At 37.4% G+C, this 22,500-nt stretch overlaps 1 protein-coding gene and 1 long non-coding RNA gene across 5 annotated transcripts in view; one reads left to right on the top strand and one right to left on the bottom strand.

The window, feature by feature from the left end:
* The window catches only part of LOC115214209 (uncharacterized protein DDB_G0289975-like), a 57,998-nt gene extending 56,265 nt beyond the window's left edge, over positions 1-1,733 (bottom strand). The window contains exons 1-2 of one of the 4 annotated variants that reach the window (XM_029783317.2): positions 1,593-1,733; positions 830-996 (exon numbers count right to left, since the gene is read on the bottom strand). The gene's annotated coding sequence lies outside the window, so the exon portion shown is untranslated. Of the gene's footprint in view, positions 1-829 lie in introns of all 4 variants that reach the window. The other 3 variants (XM_029783318.2, XM_036504823.1, XM_036504821.1) reach the window with 3 other exon arrangements.
* An 18,148-nt stretch (positions 1,734-19,881) lies between these two features.
* Positions 19,882-22,500, top strand: part of LOC118764270 — a 14,399-nt gene continuing 11,780 nt past the window's right edge. Inside the window, exon 1 of the long non-coding RNA XR_005000070.1 lies at positions 19,882-20,015. This is a non-coding gene — a long non-coding RNA (uncharacterized LOC118764270). The remainder of the gene's footprint in view (positions 20,016-22,500) is intronic.

Genomic DNA, 22,500 nt, shown 5'->3' with positions numbered 1-22,500 from the left:
ATAGAAAAGAAGAAAGAGCGTGTGTGAGTAAAAACAACGCAAGGCAATAAGATGTCCTGTATTCTTTGTTGTGTGTATTTATTCTACATAGTGTACAATAACGCCATAGTCTGAATCTTGTGGATGTAACTGTATCAGGAAGAATAAATAATAAATATAAATATATTTATTTATATATTGGACACAGCAGTAGGACAAGTGCGCGCGCGTGTGCGTGTGAAAGTGATGCATGTGTATAGACACGGATAGATAGACAGACAGACAGATAGATAGATAGATAGATAGATAGATAGATAGATAGATAGATAGACAGACATATAAATAGACAGATAGATAGATAGATAGATAGATAGATAGATAGATAGACAGACATAAATAGACAGATAGATAGACAGATATATAGATAGATAGATGATAGATAGATAGATAGATAGATAGATAGATAGGCATAGATAGGTAGATAGACGGACAGACATAAATAGATAGATAGACATAAATAGATAGATAGAGAGATAAACAGAGACAGATAGATAGATAGATAAACAAACAGATAGATAGATAGATAGATAGATAGATAAACAGACAAACAGATAGATAGATAGATAGATAAACAGACAAACAGATAGATAGATAGATAGATAGATAGATAGATAGATAGATAGATAGATAGATAGACAGATAGATAAACAGACGTACATACACACACATACATACATTCATACATACATACATACACGTGCGTCCACATTCTATTGATAGAATGAAGGGCTCTATCTCTCTCTTTCTCTTTCTTTCTCCCATTAAGTATTTGGCACTTAAGCCTACTTACCGGAGCCGGCCTGGTCAGGATAGCAACTTTCAAAGTTTACGTTCGGTTTTTTTTTTTCCAGTTAAATTTCTCTCCAGCTGCTATTTCGGAAAGTCCAGTGTGGTTCTGGTAGATGCGATAAAAATATTATCTTTCTTCTCCACTTAACACATCAAAATTGCCTTTGTCTGTTTGTAGACATGAGATCTAATAAAATTACTGTCGCAGCTCGCTTATTATATATATATCAAAACAACTTGCAAATGTGCGACAGTCTATTATTCCTCTCTATGTTTTCCAAATTGACCATTGATCACTAATTAATAATTTGATTGCTAAAGATGTTGAACATTATTGAACACTAATTAACAAAAGATGCTCAGAAAAAGACACGTGTTGGGATAAAGGGTGTGCGGCAAGGAGTCACTCTGCCGTAATTAAAGGTAAAATTAATTTAAGGTATAACTAAAAAAGGGGAAACAGAAGTCCCTCTGGCCCCCGCTTGGTTGTTGATTACCACCTTCAGCATTCAGAATGGATAAGAGTAAGGAAACTGAAAGTCAACAGTCACAGTTTTGCCTCTATTTATGTGGCAATGCACGCACGTTAAACATAAATAAACATTTGTACTTGTGAATGGAAGCGGGAGACAGAAATATTCTCATCACCCTTTTTCTCTCTCTTGGCGCCTGCTAAACCACACTGCTTTTCACATAGACAAACTCAGATATCTTCTTTATCTTTTTCCTCTTTTTTTTTACACCACCAATAGCTAACAACTTACCTAACAGGCTGATGATATATACCGGCGCTTTCCACTTGCGCCGGACTCTTTGTCACTCACATTACAGCTTAACACTTCAAAACGTTTCTTACGTTTTTTGTTTTTGTTTTTACTTGATTTTTTTTTGTTGTGTTTTTTTAACGTCTGCTAAATTTTCCAAAACGAAAGTGTTATACATTTTTTTATTCATACAATTTCTATTATTTATTTCCCAATTTATATAATTTATTTATCGAAAAAAGTAATTCTTCGTTAATATTTATAGAATAAATAGCATATTTGGTCATACTCGGAATCAATCGGCGGCAGCTTACGGAACTTACCGAACATAGTGAAAATAAGCGGTAGCTGTGTAGCTATAGTTGGCAATTTATCTTTATTATTTTAACTTTATATATTGTAATTCACTATAATATATAAGAAACTCTTATCCTTCATAACATTCTCTTATAAAAAAAATTTTTCTATTAACACGCAAAAATATTTTAGCATGTATTAAATAAAAATGGTATTTTGCTAGCAGTTATTATTTTATTATGTAGCTTGTAGTTAGTCTTGGTTAATTAAAAAGTCCTTTTGAACTTAAGTAGTCGGGCGGAGAAATTAAAAGCGGGTTGACGAAACAATAAATTATTTAAGAGCCAGTATCGTTTCGCCCTTGATATTGGCTAAAATTGAATATTTTTACAAATAAACAATGATCAAATATGAATTAATCTGAGAATAAGTAAATTTAAATTGAATGAATTATATTTAACGAATATTAAAATGTTCTTAAATCATCTACTTAAAAAGTGAGTGATAATTTTCAAACAATGCTTATTATAACAAAGAAATTTCGTTTCGTACATTTGGCTCGTTATTTTTTTACATATAACAATGGTAAGTTTATATTAATAGAGCTGACCGTTGTGCAAGGGATCTTGGGAAAATTTATATTTAAATTTTCTCCAAATAAATTACTTTAGTATTTTAGAATTAAACCATTTAATTTAGTAGAACTGCCACTAAAACGATAAATTAAGGTTTCTCCTACATTTTAAAATAAATTTCGTTTCAATTTTATATAGATAAAATTATTTATTCAACGGAAATTTAAATCGACCTTGATTTTCCGAAAAGTGAATCAGCGAAATAAAGTTTTTTTTTATTTATTTACTTTTCTATATTTTTTTAGTTATTGCATTTTCTTTCTCTTCCTTTTGATTTTAATGAGATTAGAGTTACTTAATCAAATTAATTCCATAATTTTCCAAAAAAGAAAGAAAGAAAACCAAGCATTCATGAAAGTATTCTAAGTAACATCATCATATCTCTTACGTCATAACGAATATGCAAATAAGCTCCAGAAACGAAGACAGACCTTGACTGATGGAGAGGTCTTCTATCATAAATATGTCTAAATAGATATATGTTCATTTATTATTTGTTTGACTTGGAGTCGTATAGCTGGTGTTTTGAACAATATTCACATCTTTGCGAGTGGTTTGTAGTGGTAGAGATAAAAATAGTGGTCGATCAGTCAAATATCTCTGCGACCCAATTTCGAAGACTAATACTTTTTGAGCTACAAAATGACCTTGAGAATACAATAAACCTCAACATTTGAGTTTCTTTTTATAGCAAGACTATTTAGATGAGATTTTATCAGATTTGTTTTAATTTCCCCGTGTGTATACGTAAGTGCGTATGTCTAATAATGAAAGTATTTAAATTTTTTTAATAACACCCATTATTAGTTTTTCTCCATATTTTCTCATTTTTTAAAAATTATTTCCCGTTTAATCATGGGGTTCAAAGAATATTTTTTTTTTTAATTTATTTATAAATTTGATATTATGGAACTTTTTTTTATCAGTTTCAGCTAGAGGTTGTGGCCATGCTGGGGCACCGCAATTAAGTATAGAACATTTCATTCGGCTTCTGGTTAAATTAATTTTATTCTTCTGACTCTCTTTTTTCATTTTAATGAATAAATTTGTCCTTATCATTTCGATAGAATCAAATATAATTTTGAAAACATATTTATTAAGTAGGAGAGATTCAAAATTTTTCAGAATATCAGCAATACACATTTTTCTTTTCTTTTTTTCTTTTTTTTTTTTTTGTAATGAAATAGAATTGGTAATTAGTGTTGAAGACAAACAAAATCTTTAAAAAGAAAAGATCCACTATGTTTTTTTGTTTTTTTTAAGTAGATATTATATTAGATTTTTAAAATATCTTAATCTAGATTCTCAACATGAATGTTATATGTGACTTACCTCCCTTACTATGTGGAGACGTTGACCGTCTTTGCATCATGAAGTTAACCAGCTGGTGGCAGATATTTTGTTCAGACTAGCGGATCAAATGTCTCACAAATTTACTTTATTTTACCAATTCAATTAACATATTAATTTCACTGAGCCCCCCCACACTGCCTCATCTTAACATTCTGTCAACTTCTACTGTTGCTATTTCTATGCATTAACTTTTTTTTTCCTAAGCCCTACGACCCGTAGGGCCAGCTCCCTTCTTTCTTTCCATGGCATATAAGGGACGAAAGTCATAACATTACCCCACTGAACAGAACACCAGTACGTTGCAGGATTTAAGGCCAGCAATCTTTGAGAGGAAGGGATATTTTGTCTGGCATGATCCACAACACTTGGCAGCTCACCATCTAAATGATAATAATGGTTTCAAATTTGGTCACAAGGCCAGCAATTTCTGAGGGGCGGTTAAGTTGATTACATCATCCCCAGTGTTCAACTGGTAATTATTTTATTTACCCTGAAAGGATGAAAGGCAAAGTCAACCTCGGATGAATATGAACTCAGAATATACAGACAAATGAAATGGCACTAAGAATCTTGTTTGGTAAGCTAACGATTCAGCTAGCTCACCGCCATGATTCTATCATTCTTTTACTTGTTTCAGTCATTTTGACTGCGGCCATGCTGGAGCACTGCCTATTAGTGGAGCAAATCGACCCCTGGACTTATTCTTTGTAAGCCTAGTACTTATTCTATCGGTCCCTTTTGCCGAATCTCTAAGTTACAGGGATGTAAACACATCCTATCGACTCCAGTGAGCCTAAAAGATTGGCTTTGGTTCTCATATTCTTCACTGTATATTAACAACCTACTTGTTGTCACTTCTGCTAATGCTCCTACACAGACAATACCACACTTCATTCCTACTAAATGTCAGTAAACATCCACTCAGTTACCAGAGTGCAGGTACTTGATGACCTCACCAATGCTGATGCCATGAAAAAATCATCCAGTACACTTTGTAAAGTGGTTGGCATTGAGAAGGACATTCAAGTGTAGAGAGCATGCCAAAGGAGATCTGTAGGGCTTGGTGCAGTCCTCTGGCTCCTGTTGAACCATCCAACCCATGCCAGCATAGAAAAAAGGAACATTAAATCACTACCACCAGCATAGTAATTTCGATGTGTCCCATCACATCTACACTTTTTCCATGATCAGAGATGGTAGAAAATTTGTTTAACTGAGGCAAAACAACTTTGTATCTTTCCATTGCACAAACATAAAAATAATGGTTGACACCAATAAAACAATCTTGTCCTTGTCATTTGGCATTGCTAAACCACATTCAATTAAAACCACAAAATGTATATAAGTGCCAAGTCTTGGAATATCTCACATCCATTACATAAGGCCAGAGAATTTGATCTGGGATGAGCTCCAGAACTCATAAGACAGGCAATTATCCTGGTTTTCATGACCTATAAGTGATTGAGAATACAACACGTTTGATACAGACTGCATACGTGTTAAAAACATGTTTTATTCTTTGATACAGATCATACACAAATCACAATTTGTATCAAGTATTTGTTTTATACCCTTATAAATTAAGGGTCAGTTTAAATGGACGACCAGCATGAATGGGTTAATCCTGAAGACCATTTGTTACCTGAAATGTTTGTAAACCCAAACTATTTTTCCCATAAGAAATTCAAGAGAAGGCACAGTGGATCCGAGCGCGGATGTGCACCAAGCAGAAGCTGGACAGCAACTGATGCTCTCCTCCCACCGATACTCCCAGTTTGTCACCAACCATTGCTGCTGCTGCTGCTGCTACCTTATATGTTTGTTACTTGAAAGACTTTTTGCCACTCAAGATGTTTTATGTTTGAAAAATTGTGAACCAATTTGTTTGTGATGAAAGGCATTCATAAATTGAGATTCCACTGTATTGTCTTCATTGAGCACCTGAGAAGACTAAAATCTTAATGATATGTGTCCTGGTTAATCTAACTTACTGAAGACCATTCTTTTCCTGAAGATAAAACAATGGAATAATTTTAAGAATTGCACAAGTAACACCTGCAAGTGAGTCTTGTTGTTGTTGTTAAGCAACAAGATGGGTAAGGGTGATTAGGTGATGGTCTAGGGCTTAGGGGCGGGAGAGCCCACACCTTGGAAAAAAAAAAACTTTGGTCGTCTTGTTGTAGTCGAGGGCTCTTCGTTGACGCTCAACACCACTGGGAAGTGGCCCTTGAAGTCGCTGGAAATAGAGATCTCCAGGTCCAAATTCTTGAACGGCTGCAAGTGAGTCTTGCACAAGTGACACTTGCAAAATGTATCGTACCTTTATATGGTACTTACTCTTGTCACTGATTATTTTCCATGTCGTTTTTACATTCTGAGTTCAAATTCCACTGAGACTGACTTTGCTCTCATCCTTTTAGGTTCAATTAGTACCAATTGATAACTGGGGTTGGTGTAATTAATTTATCCCCCACCTCCAAAATTACTGGCTTTGCACCAAATTTTTAAACTACTACTACTATTATTATTATTATTATTAAGATGTTGAGTGAGCAGAATCGTTAGCATGCTGGATGAAATGCTTAGCAGTATTTCACCTGTCACTACCTTCTGAGTTCAAATTCCACCGAGGTCGACTTTGCCTTTTATCTTTTCAGGGTTGATAAATTAAGTATCAGTGGGGTCGATGTAATCAACTACTCCCCTTGTGCCTTTAGTAGAATTTTTCAGGCCTTGTGCCTATAGTGGAAAGGATTATTATTAATGCTGTTGTTGTCGTTGTTCATTGACTGAGGTTTGTCAAATTCTTGGTCAAATTTATGTCAGCACAACCTTTAGTTTTCATATTCCAAATACTAGCAATTTCAAATTTTAAGGGATTGTATTTTCTTTTTACATCTTCTTACTTAACAATCCTAGAATCAAATGGGCATGATGGATCAATTATTATTATCATTGTTATCATTATTATTATTACTAACACTGTTGTCTCACTAACGGTGAAATATTTGGAATTAATTGAACCATGTTGCTGGCAATAACATCTGTTAATTCATTTTGACCGTCCTTTCATACATAAAAATAGCTTAATTAGTCTTGGAATTAATCAAGAAAAACCGGTTTCATTTTCTTTTCTTTCCTGCTGAAAAACAAAGAAGACATCCTAAGTGAGAGGTGTTAAATATTTTAAGCAACCATCATCATCATTTCGTGCCTGTATTTCAAGCTTGTGTGGGTTGGACCAATAAAATGAAAATATAGGTGCAGGTGTGGCTGTGTGTTAAGAAGCTTGCTTCCCAACCACATGGTTCCAGGTTCAGTCCCACTGCTTGGCACTGTGGGCAAGTGTCTTCTATTATAGCTTTGGGCCAACCAAAGCCTCATGAGTGGATTTGGTAAATAAAAACTGCATGGAAGTCTATCTGATGTGTGTGTGTGTGTCTGTCTGTCCCCCATACTGCCTGACAACTAGCATCAGTGTGTTTTATGTCCCATAATTTAGCAGTTCGTGGAGGCACATGGCCTAGTGGTTAGAGCAGCAGACTCACGGTCGAGGGATCGCAGGTTTGAAATCTCAGTCTGGGTGATGTGTGTGTTTATGAGTGTAATACCTAAGCTCCAAGCAGCTCTGGCAGAAGGTAATGGCAAACTTCTGCTGACTCGTTTGCCACAACTTTCTCTCTCTCTTTTCTCCTGCATCTAGCAGCTCACCTGCGATGGACCGGCATCCTATCCATGTGGGGTACCTATACGCCAAGGAAATCGGGAAACTGGCCCTTATGAGCCAGGCATGGGCGAGAAGAAAGGAACAAACAATAACAATAAACTTAGCATTTCAGCAAGAGAAACCGATAAGAATAAGTGTGCAACGTTTTACAAAATAGAAAAAGTACTTGGTTTGATCTATACAATTAAAATCCTTCAAGGTGTTGCTCCTGCATGATCTGCAGTCTAATGATTGAAGCAAGTAAAAGAAAAAGAATAGAAAAGATGAACTAAAATAGATGAAAAAATAACATGCATATCGACATCAGTGAACCTCTATGAGATGAACTGGAAGGGAGGGAGCCAAGGAAAGGGCTTCTAAGTGGTCATTCAATGACTTGCCAGATTGCAGTCAAATTTCTTCATATCTGCTGTCTTAAAAAGGACACATTGAACTATGTATACCTAGCTATAACAAAACTGGGATGGTCATGAATGGATTACCTTTGATTGTACATCTGCTCAATCATGGCTAAATTGGGGCGAAACAACAACAGATTTAAAATACAAAATCAATTAAATATTCACATCATAGGCAGAGGAATGGTTGTGTGGTTCAGAAGGTGGCTCTGCAGTCACATACCTTCAGGTTCAGTCCTACTGTGTGGCACCTTGGGCAAGTATCTCCTACTATAGCCCCAGGCCAACCAATGCGCTATGAGTGAATTTGGTAGATGGAAACTGAAAGATGCCTATCATATATGTGTGTATGTCTTTGTATTTATTTCACAAATACACATCTCTCTCCCTCTCTCTCTTTCTTTATATATATATATATATATTATCATCATCATCATCATTTAATGTCTTTTATTCATGCTGGTATGGGTTGAACGGTTTGACTAGGGCTGGCAAGCTGGAAGGCTGTATCAGACTCCAGTCTGATTTGGCGTGGTTTCTATGGCTCGATGCCCTTCGTAATGCCAACCACTCCAAGAGTGTAAGGGTGCTTTTACAAGCCACTGGCATGGGTGTCATTTGCATGACACCAGTATCTACCACAACTGCAGTTTTACTTGGCTTGATGGGTCTTATATATATATATATCATCATCATCATCATCATCATCATCGTTTAACGTCCATTCTCCATGCTAGCATGGGTTGGACGGTTCGACCGGGGATCTGGGAAGCCAGAAGGCTGCACCAGGCTCCAGTCTTATCTGGCAGTGTTTCTACAGCTGGATGCCCTTCCTAACGCCAACCACTCCGTGAGTGTAGTGGGTGCTTTTTACGTGCCACCTGCACAGGGCCAGGCGAGGCTGGCAACGGCCACGGTCGGATTGGTGTATTTATGTGCCACCGGCACGGAAGCCAGACGAGGCGGTGCTGGCATCGGCCACGAGTCGGATGGTGCTTTTTACGTACCACCAGACCAGGGATCCTGCCTGGTTCAATTTGATTTCGATTTCGCTTGCCCCAACATGTCTTCGCAAGCAAGGGGGTTGGCATGGCGCCTGTTGTACGGTCAGATTGGTGTATTTTACGTGCCACCGGCACGGAAGCCAGTGAGGAGGCGGCGCTGGCATCGGCCACGAGTCGGATAGTGCTTTTTACGTACCACCAGACCAGGGAACCTGGCTGGTTCAATTCGATTTCGCTTGCCCCAACATGTCTTCGCAAGCAAGGGGGTTGGCATGGGTGCCTGTTGTACGGTCAGATTGGTGTATTTTACGTGCCACCGGCACGGAAGCCAGTGGAGGCGGCGCTGGCATCGGCCACGAGTCGGATAGTGCTTTTTACGTACCACCAGACCAGGGATCCTGGCTGGTTCAATTCGATTGTTGAATTCGATATATATTATATATATATATATATATATATTATATATATATATATATATAAGTCTTATCTAAGTCAACATTCTAATATCCAAAGCTGATGAACTAACTAAATTGTTTCTCCATTTCCTTATTTGTATTATAAATTAATGGTAAAATATATATTTACCTTCACCCATTTAATACAATAAATAAGTTAATTGCATTGCAATTAAAAACATCTACACATACATATATACATACATATGATGGGCTTCTTTCAGTTTCCATCTACCAAATCCACTCACAAGGCTTTGGTCGGCACAAGGCTATAGTAGAAGACACTTGCCCAAGGTGCCATGCGCAGAGGGATTGAACCTGGAACCATGTGGTTCGTAAGCAAGCTACTTACCACACAGCCACAAGAACAAATATTTCAAGAACTAAAAATAAAAGTCTTAAACTTAAAATCAGTCTTAAGAAATTCAGTAAGCTATACATTTCTGTCTAGAAATGTTTTTGTTTTATTATTATTACTTCTTCCTAGATTGGAACAAGAAGAAGCTTGCCAAGTTTTATTTCATTGAACATTGGTTTCCAGATAAGAAGGAAAGATATATATTGAGAAGTGGAAGAATGTAAATAAATACATCATGTCTCTAATTTAAATGTCTGGGCTACTTGTAGCTATGTGATGCCTCAATCATATCTTGTGACCACAACTTTAAACAATGATGAAGACACAAGCAATCAAAATTGCCAAAGATAATAAAGATTTCGATTTCATAACATTGGCAAAATATCTTTGTAAGTCTAGCAAAAGCTAAAACAGTTAAATATAGTAATAATTTAAGCAGCACGAGTAGAAAGCTGACTCCAAGTAATCTGATAAAAGCAGTTAACAAAATATGTCTTATTAAACCGTGGAAGTTTGCAATTGGAAAATAAAATGGGGAAAGTATTTCATAACTTGGCCGCATAACAAAGGTTTGTGTGAGTGAAGGAGTGAGTGAGTGAAGGCCTGAGTGAGTGAGGGAGTAAATGGGGGTGAGGGAGGGAGGGAGGGAGTGAATGAAGGAGTGAGGGAGGGAGTAAGGGAGTGAAGGAATGAGTGAGGGAGTGAGTGAATGAAGGAGGGAGGGAGTGAGGAAGGGGGAGGGGGAGTGAGTGATAGAGGGAGTGAATGAATGAGTGATAGAGTGAGGGAGGGAGGAAATGAAGGAGTGAGTGCTTATGGTTACATATATGTTTTTCCCGGAAGACCAGAAACAAACAACCTCGCATGTATAGTAACCAGGGTATGACAACCTCGCTTGTATGACAGTGATGCTCATTTACAACCATAGTGTGATGTCTAAACAAAGGTAGGTACACACACACACACACACAAATATATAGTATACATATATACAATGGGTCTCTCCTAGTTCCCATCTATTAAATCCACTTACAAGGCACTAGGTTAAAGTAGAAGACACTTCTTTAGGTGGGACTGAACCTAAAACTATGTGAATTCAAAGCAGGCTTCTTAACCACACAGCCATTTCTGTACCCAATAATAGAATAAATGAAAAATAAAGAAGAACAAATTCAGAAATTCTATTTTATTAGACTTTCGTCTTTTGACTCTTCAGAACATGTAATGTGAAATGGCTTGGAGTAAGTAACAAACCCAAATCAAAATTGAAATAAAAAATAATCTTCAATTGTTCATTACTTGAGAAAAATTAATCTTTATATATAAAACTGAAGTTGTGTGTGTGAGAGTCTGTCTCCTCCGATTTAGATTCCTAACTACTCCCACATTTTGCGGTACAGTTTAACCAAAAGCGGGTATCTTATAGTCGTGATTCATAACGAGCCCTTCTGGGTATTAGTGCGTGTCTACGATGAGTCTATGATGATAAAAAAATTTACCATCATTTTTTCGCATTTTTTGCTTGGTTTATATAAGGGAAGTAACTCTCTAAAATGCTTATATAGTTATTTCCCTTACAAACCCGAGCAATGCTGGGTGATACTGCTAGTTATATATAAAGGTAAAATATAATTTTATTTTTCATAAGGCAAAATGTTGATTCTTATAGAGATAAGTTAGTATATTGTTTTAAATCATTTTGCTTCATTTCATTTTTTACATCTGCATTCTGATTGGGCATCAATTGGATAAAAATTTTTGATAAATCTATTTTCTGTGGTGGGATGTTGGCCCCTGAAGGAAAGCACCATGGATTACAGCATCAAGTGGAGAATTCTGGAGTGGTGGAAGTCTTACTTTGAAAGCAATAGGAAGTGCAAGCTATACCTGACAGAGAAAAGAATTACAAAGAACTCTCTTCACTCAGACATCTAAACTGCAAAAGCAAGATGTTCTGATCATGTCCACATGAAAGGAAATATGTGCATAGATTCTGGCAGACTGCAACATGATTATAAAATGAATATGTGTGTGGCCTTGTGTTTGTCCCCACTCACCACCACTTGACAACTGGCATTGGTTTGTTTACATCCCATAAGAGACCAACAGAATAAGCAGCAGATGTGACAGTATGAACTGAGATCAATTTGTTCGACCAAACCATTTGAGGTGCTGCTCCAGAATAGCTGTAGTTCAATGACAAACAAGGGTAAACTATCTACACTTTGCTCTTCACTCTGGGGTTGTAGACCTTTGTTGCCAGTAGCAACAGCAGAAGTTCTGTGAACTTTTTCCAGAATGTTCTTATCTTGCCTACTATACTTTCAGAGCCACCATTTACCTGGCTAATTTGGAAGCAAAAACTATCAACTACTTCATGTGAACCATCTGGGCATTTAAGAGAATCTCTTTCTGGTATGCTCATTGTGTATCATTATCATCAGGCATCATCATCATCATCATCATCATCATCATTTAACGTCTGCTTTCCATGCTGGTATAGATTAGATGGCTTGGCAGGAAATGGTAAGCTGCAGAGCTGCATCAGGATCCAGTCTGACTTTGTCTTGCTTTCTACAGCTGGATGCCCTTCCTAAAGTCAACCACTCCAAGAATATAGTGGGTACTTTTTACATGTCACTGACACTGGCCACAACTAATATTTCACTTGAGAAATCTTTTCAAGCACAGCAAATCATCAAAGGTTACGATCACTTGTCATCTCCTTCATAAGACCCAACATTTGAAGGTAATGCTTCACCACCTGGTCCCATGTCTTCCTGAGTCTACCTCTTCAACAGGTTCCTTCCACATATCTCCATTCAAGCGTCTCAACAATCTGACCAGACTTACCTTTCAAAATGCCTATACTGGCAATGCCAACTCTGAAGGGATGTATGGGGAAACAGGAGGTAAGATGAGGTGGGGGATCTGCGGCTTTTGGCACCTAAAAGGAAGATTCTAAAATGCATTTGCAAACAGACATGTCATAATAGGTATCCTTGCATTTAATCTCCCATCATTCATATTACATTCAATCTCCCATCATTCATATTACATCATTCATATTACATTCGCTGCTCCCCCTTTAGTACAATAGGTGTTAGTACAAATACAATTAATCAAATTAAATAAGTTAAACAAATAAATAAGAGTAGGGCAATTAATTCATTACATATAATTAGTTGGCTAATTGACTAAGCAATAAACTAAGTACCGCATGGTCATGGTTAGTTTTGTTTTCTTTGGGGGTGAAGTAACAAGGTACAGCGTTTGTGTTGCAGCAATGTGGGTGACACTACAGGGGGGATGGTGGTGGTGGTGGTGGTGGCAGAGGAAGGGTTGCCATGAGAGGTTCCAGTTCAGAAGAGAGATTTCCAGTATAGGTGGTGGGGGTGGGAAAGGGTGGGCACATTGCAGATAAGTAAACATCAAAGCAAATTCATAAGTGTTAACAAAGAGAATGACAGGAGAAAGGAGAGATGGAGCCAGCATCAGTTAAATTAGATCAGGTTAAATAAATTAATCAAGTTAAATTAAATTAAATCTAGTTAAGTTAAATTAATACAGGTGAGGGCCAGTGAGACAGAATTTGGATCAATGTTGGGGGACGAAGACCAGCTTATCTTCTCTGTGCATATTTCAGCATGCATGTCTGAAAGGTAGCCAAAGGTAAGTCCTGCATACATGTATATATGTATATATATATATATAGACAGACATATATATACAGGTATATACCTATATATTTATATATACCTATTTATACATATGTGGAGGCGCAATGGCCTAGTGGTTAGGGCAGTGGACTCGCGGTCGCAGGATCGCGGTTTCGATTCCCAGACCGGGCGTTGTGAGTGTTTATTGAGCGAAAACACCTAAAAGCTCCACGAGGCTCCGGCAGGGGGTGGTGATCCCTGCTGTACTCTTTCACCACTCTTTCTTCTGTTGACCTGCTTGCTTAGCCAGCGGGGTGGCGTCATTCGAAGGCTAAAACAATGCGAACGCATTGTGACCAGCGATGTGTAACAACGTCTGATGGTCTGGTCGGTCATGTGATATATACATATATATATATACATATATATATATATATATATATATTTGATAACTATTAAAAAAAATCATTATTGTTGTTGTTGTTGTTAATAATAAAGAGTATGGAGACTTGTACATCCACAAAATATATTTTATAATCTTATACACCATATTATGTTGGTATGAGTTAGTTGGTTTGGCAGGAGCTGACAAGGTCAGGAGCCATACCAGATTCTGTTGTCTGGTTTGGCATGGTTTCTACAGCTAGATGCCCTTCCTAATGCCAACCACTTTACAGAGTGGACTGGGTGCTCTTTATGTGGCACCAGCACCAAATACATACGTATCGTTTATCTTTTACTTGTTTCAATTATTGGACTGTAGCCATGCTGGAGCACCTCCTTGAAGAATTAAAGATTAGTCTAAAAGATTAACCCCAGTACTTTTCTTAAGCCCGATCCTTATTCTATCAGTTTCTTTTGCCAAACTACTAAGAATCTAACACTGGTTGCCAAACACACACACACACACATATTCAATGGGTTACTTTCAGTTTCTTCTACAAAATCCATTGGTCAGCCTAGGGTTATAGTACAAGATACCTTGTTTAAGGTACCACACAGTGGGTTTGAACCTGGAACCATATCATTGGGAAGTGAACTTCCTAACAACAAAGCTGCACATACATGTATGTATTTTCCTTTATGTGTCCCTGCCCATAGGTTGTGTTCATGCTGGGGTACCACCCTTATTATCACCTCTTCAATAGCCATTTTCATGTGGTTGGGTTTTGATGAATGTAGGACCTTGATATTGCTCCTCTCATTTGAATTTCTTGCTATGATATAGGCTCATCTGGGATCTGGATCAGAGGCTCAAAGTGCTTCTTGAAAACATCTACCCCCATTCCATGTAGATCTCTCAGATTTTTTGGTAACATAAATAAATTTTGGTAACATATTAAATAGGTGTGGGGCTCTTAAATCCCAAGCTATTGCAGGGTTGCATTTACTGGTCATTACACTAGCTGGATGGTTAGCACCTTTGGCACTGTACAATGACATCTTATTTGTGAGTCGGTATAACCCTAGATGCCAAGGTTTGGTGCCAGCCCTTAGAATCCTCCACGTGTATATCACTGCATATCTTTCCCATCTTCATCCCAAGAAATAAACTTATTATTCTTTCAACCTCTCTCAGTAGCTCACATCTCTCTGAAGCAATCTTCTTGGTGTAGCACTGTTGAATTGCCTTGAGTTCCACAATTAATTTCACATTGTAGGGTGTTCATAGTTGAGAGCAGTAGTCCTAATGACTGAAGACAAATATCCTCTGTAGGACCACCACAGTTTCCTGGTCCTTTGTTCTGAAAGTTCTCAGACTCCTTCATGCCATTTTCCTGCACAGTGCCACCATCTTTGGGATATGTACATGAAATGTTGCCTATATCAATTCCCTGTCCTAAGTTTGAGTCTGGGATTACCGTTCTTTCTGGTTTGAAATATCTTTAATGCAATAGGTCGACACAAGCTGGTTGATAACAAAAGGCGTGGAATTTTCCTGCATTAAATTGAATGTTGTTTTTTTTTCAGCCCATTTATATATGGCATCAAGACCTTTCTGTAGAAGATTAAAATCAAGAGGATTCTTGATTGCTTGTGCTATTTTTGTAGTATCACTTTATAGCTAGTAAGAATGGCTGCCAATATAACTCATGGCATGCCCAAGAGAGTCACCACAAACAGCAGCAGTGCCAAGACAGTTCCTGAAACACTGCTCTCATTATTAATGTCTCTTTGGAGAGAGAGCTTTGTTGGCTGTTACAGCCTGGCTTCATGTAATTTTCTGACTATGCTGAGTCTTCGTAGTTTATGACATATCATTCTAAGATCAACCTTATCAAAAGCCTCTGCAAAATCAAGATATATCACGTTCATGTTTAAGCGATTCATTAGTTGTTTCAGCACCCTGTCATACTGCTGCAAGAATGAGAGCAGATCCTTTCCAGGCAGAAGAAATCATGCTGGGTGTTTGAAAGCAAATTATTCTCTTCTAGAAACATGATCAGCTTCCTCCTGGTAATTCATTCCATGACTTGGCTGATATGTAAGGCTGGAGACACAGGGCTATAATTTTTAGCATCTGCTCTGCTTCCTCCTTTACGGATGGAACATATTAAGTCTTCCTTTAACTTTCTGGGAAGTTTACCACATGTGAGAAAGCAGAAGTCTTCACCACTGAAAACAAATTAAGTGGGAAGTCTAGCATCTATAATATTGGTTAAACCCTTCATACCTCAAAGACGAAGGGAGAATTCATCACTATATATGTACTGTGATGAACATGGATTGAAAAAATTCAATGCAGTTGTCAACTTTCAAATTACAAATACACACACACACACGTGTGTGTGTGTCTAAATCTTTAAAAATATAATTTAGTGTTTCTTACAATAATAATAATCCTTTCTACTCTAGGCACAAGGCCTGAAATTTTGGGAGAGGGGACTAGTTGACTACATTGACCCCAGTGTGTCACTGGTGCTTAATTTATCAATCCTGAAAGGATCTTGGCAAAATTTGAACTCAGAACGTTTTGACGGACAAAGTGCTGCCAAACATTTTGCCCGGCGTGTTAATAATTCTGCCAGGTCGCTGCCTTAATAATAATAATAATAATGATCCTTTCTATATAAAAGCACAAGGCCTGTGGGGAGGGGACTAGTCAATTACATTGACCCCACTGTTTCACTGGTACTTAGTTTATCAACCTTGAAAGGATGAAAGGCAAAGTTGACCTCGGCAGAATTTGAACTCAGAACATAAAGATGGACGAAATGCCACTAAGCATTTTGCCTGGCGTGCTAACAATTCTGCTAGTTCACAATAATAATAATAATAATGAAATGAAATTTCAAAAATTAGAAGAACTGTGGATACAATGTGCAAACTTGCTGTTGGTTGTTAACATATTGGTTACCAACCAAACAACCAGTGAAAATAGGCTGATAGTAATAACCTTGGTTGTGGGCTGACAACAAGCAGGATAATCACAAGCTTACAGCAATCTCTGTAGATTAACATAATAATAAAATGAGATAACAACAGAAATAATATCTGGACTCGAATACAACTCAACATTTCCCCTACTACCTACACTCATACTCCCCAGCAGAGCAGATTCTAAGGGAATTCTTGTAACCAACGATGTAGAAGATTCCTTCTCTTGTATTGGTTTGTCAGATAAATTCATTTGTTTCTTTCCAGCGTCATTTGGATAAACACAAAAGATATTTTCATCATTCCTTTCTTTTTAAAGCTCTAGGCCTCCTCTACGATTTTTGTCTTAGTCTTTCGCATGTTTCAGTCATTAGACCGTGGCCATGCTGGGGCACCACCTTGAAGAATTTTTAGTCAACTGAATCGACTCAGTACGTGTTTTCTTTTTCAATCCTAGTCCTTATTCTGTTGGTCTCTTTTGCTGAACTGCAATGTTATGGGGACATAAACACACCAACACTGGTTGTCAAGTAGTGGTGAGGGACATTCACAGATACAAAGACATAGGTACATATATATTGGGTCATCCCATAAATAATGCAGCTTTTTCAATTACATGAACTAAAAGTCGGAGGGGGATAAACTACCTGCATCAACTTGCTATAAAAGCAGGTAGTAATTTTACCTTGTCCTTATTCTTAGTGCAAGTTTTGAAGAGTGCAATTCGATTTTAACAGTCATTTTTTCAAAGATATAATGGAAGTGACAAAGGAGCATATTCAACATATTTTCCTTTATGTGTTCAATAAAGGCAACGGAAAGTGTGAGGAATATTAATGCAGTATATGGGGGTTGGACAATAAGTGCCAAGTCTCACGAATGAACCTTTTTGGGACCGAATAGTGATTGGTGATAAGAAATGGGTTCTCTATAAAAGTGTCAAGTGCTGAGGACAGTGGGTAAAGAATAGAGAAACACCGGCACCCCAGGCTAAAAAAGGTCTTTATCCATGTAAGGCATTGTTATCTGTTTGGTGGTATATGAAATGCTTAATCCACTTTGAAATTTTAAACCCAAACCAAACGATAACAAAAGAGATCTACTGTGAGCAGCTTAAGTCGGTGCTTGATGAAAAATGACCATCTTTGGTTTCAAGATGAAAGGTGTTCTTCCATCAGGATAATTCTCGGCTACATACAGTGAAGATGACATTCCAAATGCTGGAGTAGTCTGAATGGGAAACAATGCCACACCCATCATATTTGTCGGACATTGCCTCATCTGATTATCATTTATTGTGCAGTCTTCAAAATCATTTGGACAGGAAAAATATGAATTCTGTAGACACGGTCAGAACAGTATTGGAGGAGAATTTTTGGTCATGGACAAGTGAATTTTGGAAGGGGTCTTGCAAGTCTACCAGATAGTTGGGAGGGCATTGTAGAAAATGAATGAAAAATAAAAGTATAAAAAAAACTGCATTATTTATGGGATGACCCAATATATATATATATACATATATGACAAGCTTCTTCTTGCCTACAAAATCCACTCACAAGGCTTTTGGTCAGCCCAAGGTTATAGTAGAAGACACTTGCTCAAGGTGTCACACAGTGGGACTGAACTCAGAACCATGTGGTTGAGAAACAAGCTTCTAACCACACAGCCGATGCTTTTGAAATTTGAATTAATTTTACCTCTTTTCCGACATGACAACAGAATGCCAAGTAGAAGAAAAAAAAAAAAGAGTATTTTCAACATCTGCACATCTTCATTTTCAATTAAGGTTTCAAAGCTGCTCAAGACATTTGTGCTGTGTTCAGAAAAGGTGCTCTTACTGAAAGGACTGCACAGGAATTGTTTTTATTCTTCAAGGAGAGGGAAATTCAACCTCACAGATTCTCCACAATTTGGTTGATCGGTTCAGTTTCATAAACTGCACCAATTCCATTCAGGAATTGGCTAAGCAGATGGGATGTTCTCATGATACTTTCACATGATGGGCAATCCATCCAAAACAATCTGACTAGCAACATGGCATGCTTCTTCAACACAACATTCACTTCCACAGTACTAATTTTACCAAAAATGCTATTCAAGAGCTCAGTTAAGAGATTCCATTAACTCCAGGAGTATTTTCCTGATTGCAGCATCTTTAAATTATCATCTTTTATGGTTGTTCTCTAGCAGTCTGAGACATGAAACTGAAAACATGACTCAATGAATTCTTAAAGTCAACACTCGGTCATTTCTACTGCCAAGGCATTGACAAGCTAGTGGAACATTGACAAGAAGCCATGTACAATGAAGGAGAATGTAGTTTGTTAAAATCGTTAATAAAAAATAATTAAAGAGGAAATAAACATCAGAGATGCTTTGCCCTACAAAGAAACTGCAGGAGTCACTCGGACGTTTTCCAAGCTGCTCTAAATCTATTGCAATGCTGGAAACCCTTCCATATCATAAGCCAGTACCCCAGGGTCACAAGTGTTTCGCCCCTTGGCCTATACACTTCACCTGAGTGGCACAGCAAGGACTGAGCTAGTCTTCACCCACGGAAGGGTCCACTTACGGTGTCTTATCAACCATAGCTTTCTTCAGTTGTCTGGGTGTCAGACCTATCTTCTGCAGGAAATAATGCACGGATTTCTCAAAATTGTTGATAAAAAACAAGAATTTAAATTTTTAAAAAATGAGCAAATATATCTGACAATCCAATACATATTTGATATATATATTTATTGTTTGTCAATAAGAATCAGCAATAATACTGTACTTCAGTCAGTGGTTTTAGGAAGGCAGCATCATTGTCAAAACAATGAGACTGCTAGAAATAACAGCCAAATTCACACAACTCACACCCTACAATTTTTTTTAAAAAGTCCAAGAAATATTTTAGATAACAAGGTCCTAGATAGTTATCAAATAGTGGGGTTTATAGAAAAGGGATGCTTTTGATCAGTGAACTGATTTATGAAACTTGACTCTGGTATTAAACAACAACTAATATCCTTGATTTGTAAGGATTAAAATAACAGGTGGTAAGAATTGGTTCCAATATATTTATTAGCAGAGACTAATTTTACTGAATGACAAACAGTCCCAACTGTTGGTTTTGGAATGGTAACAGAGAGAGAAAGAGAGAGAGAGAGACAGATAGTAAATACAGGTTAAGTGAGGAACATGTCCAAAGTTAATAAAAAGCCAAATCGGGACACACTCACCATTGTATGCCCAACACAATTTTAAGTCAATTTAGGAGTTACGTCCCTTGCCATGAATTATCATTAAGTTTTTTTTTTTGTTTTTGAAGGAAGTTAGTATGTGTGTAATTTTGATTTGTTAAACATTTATAGGTTCACAACACTGAGTATATTAACCCGTACTAAACTATAAGCTTCCAGTCTACAAGGACTGGAAACTACAAGTTTCCAGTACTTGTAGTGATGGGGTGGACTGTGTGCCTCAGGGACCCTAACAGCTTCACCAGTGGGACACCAGCTCCCTGTAGTACTACCCTTGCTGGACAGGTCAAAGGGCCTAATATGGTCCACCTCTTCCCAGAATATAAATATGAATTTGTGTAGGGGCCAACATCCCTACCTAGAGAGAAAAAAAAAGCAAAGTTTCAAAAGCATTGATTACAATTCATAACAATCAAGACTTGGGGAAAGGAGGCCCTTCCTCGAGGAAATATATGTCCCACAAGAGACAGGGAAGAGAGGATACTCTGAAGCTCACGGCATCAATCAGACTATCGGATGTGGTTATACATCACTGGTCACAATATGCTTTGCATTGTTTTTCACTTTCAAATGATGACTAGGTGAGCAGGCCAACATCGCTCCTGATTGGAAAGTGAGTCCATTGCAAGGCTAACCATTTATAGCCAAGTGAACTGGAGATATGTGAAATGATGTTTTGCTCAAGAATATAACACACTGCCTGGTCTGAGAATTGAACCCACAATCTAGCAATCATGAGTGCAGCACCTTACAGCCTAAAATCAAAAACACTGAAGGAAAGTTGTTGATGGTTTTACGCTCTTCAGTGAGTGGAGGGTTAAAGTAAGTAAAGCACAACTGTATATAATAAAATAAATGCAGGCATGGCTCCAACCACGAGGCCTTGGAATCAATCCCCCTACTCGACATCTTGGGCCATCTGAGTGAATCTAGGGAGATGAAAATTATGTCCAAGCCTGGTGAATGGACTTGATGAGTAATTGAAAGGTCTTAACTTGTCACAGACTATGTCACACTGATTCTAACCCGAAGATGACCAATATGTTACTACAGATTACTCAGCCCCTTAAAATAATTCAGTGAGTAGATAATTGTCCAACAGATTAAACAAGTAAAAGTCCATTCATGGAAATTAACTGGATATCCCATCATATTCTATAAGATATTTAGCCCAGCATTTTACTATCAAACACTTCTGATTTTAACTTCTCCTCACCTGGCACAAAGTCACCTCCCTTAAAATTAAACCCCTCTCAAATGAGGTGGGCACCTTGTCTTGTGAGTTACTTGGTGAACCCACTAGTGCTGGTGCCACATATAAAAGCACCCAATCTGCTCTGTGAAGTGGTTGGCATTAGAAGGGCGTCTAACCATAGAAACCATGCCAAAGCAGAGAGCAGAGCTTGATGCAGTCCTTTGGCTTTGCAAGCTCTTCCAAAACCATCCAACCCATGCCAGCATGGAAGGCAGGTGTTAAATAATATTCTATGAGGCATTTCGTCCAGTACTTTAAGAGCCTCTACATGGCCACTCAATCTGCTAGAAATGACATCCAAATTTCCGAATCCTTACAATCTTAAAAAGGAAGGACGTGATTGATCATGTAACTCTAGTTATACTATGACAAAGAAAAAAACTAAAGGAGATAATCAGGATGAAGGCAAAGGTATTTTTGATGATTGGGTTTACCCAATTAGGGTTGATTTGGGACTAAACAACAACGACAAGTGGTTGGTTATTTTGGATTTTAATTTCATTTGTCTCCACACAAAGCTGGCCCTTTTTATATCTGTAGAGAAAACAATACAATTAAATCACACCCCCACCATCGCCACCACCACTAATACCAGTATATTACTGGTACTTATTTTATCAACTCTCATTCTTGGAGGGACAAAAAATAAAAAATAAAAAAAAGGGGTGAGTCATGACAGGGTTAGGATTTGAAACCTGGACCTTTGTAACAATGATTATTTAGTGCTTTAAAATGTCATACAAGGCAAGAAAAAAATGTCAAAAACTAACAAACAAATAGCAACAATTGATTGATTGTTGTTGTACAGATGACCAAGCACTCCATGACCTCTGCGCTACGTTTAAAGCCACATGTAAACTTTTACTTTCATTTTCAGATAATGGTTTCTTAGACTGGCATAAAGCCACAAATTTCTTGAGGTGGGACTACATTCCAAGGAATCCATTCTAGGCCATTATCAGACCTGATACTGAAATGCAAGCTCAAGCTTTGCAAAATTTGAATTCAGAAATGAATGAACATTAAACTAAATACTGCAAACCATGCCATTCTGCTGCCCTCATTTTTGGATAATAAGAATGATAATAATAATAATAAATCTTTTTTTTTTTTAAATGCCATGTTGCAGAACAGCATGTGCAAG

This window comes from Octopus sinensis, linkage group LG7, assembly GCF_006345805.1.
Source record: "Octopus sinensis linkage group LG7, ASM634580v1, whole genome shotgun sequence".
NCBI classification, from domain to species: Eukaryota; Metazoa; Mollusca; class Cephalopoda; order Octopoda; family Octopodidae; genus Octopus; species Octopus sinensis.
This window is presented reverse-complemented; position numbering and strand designations above follow the sequence as displayed.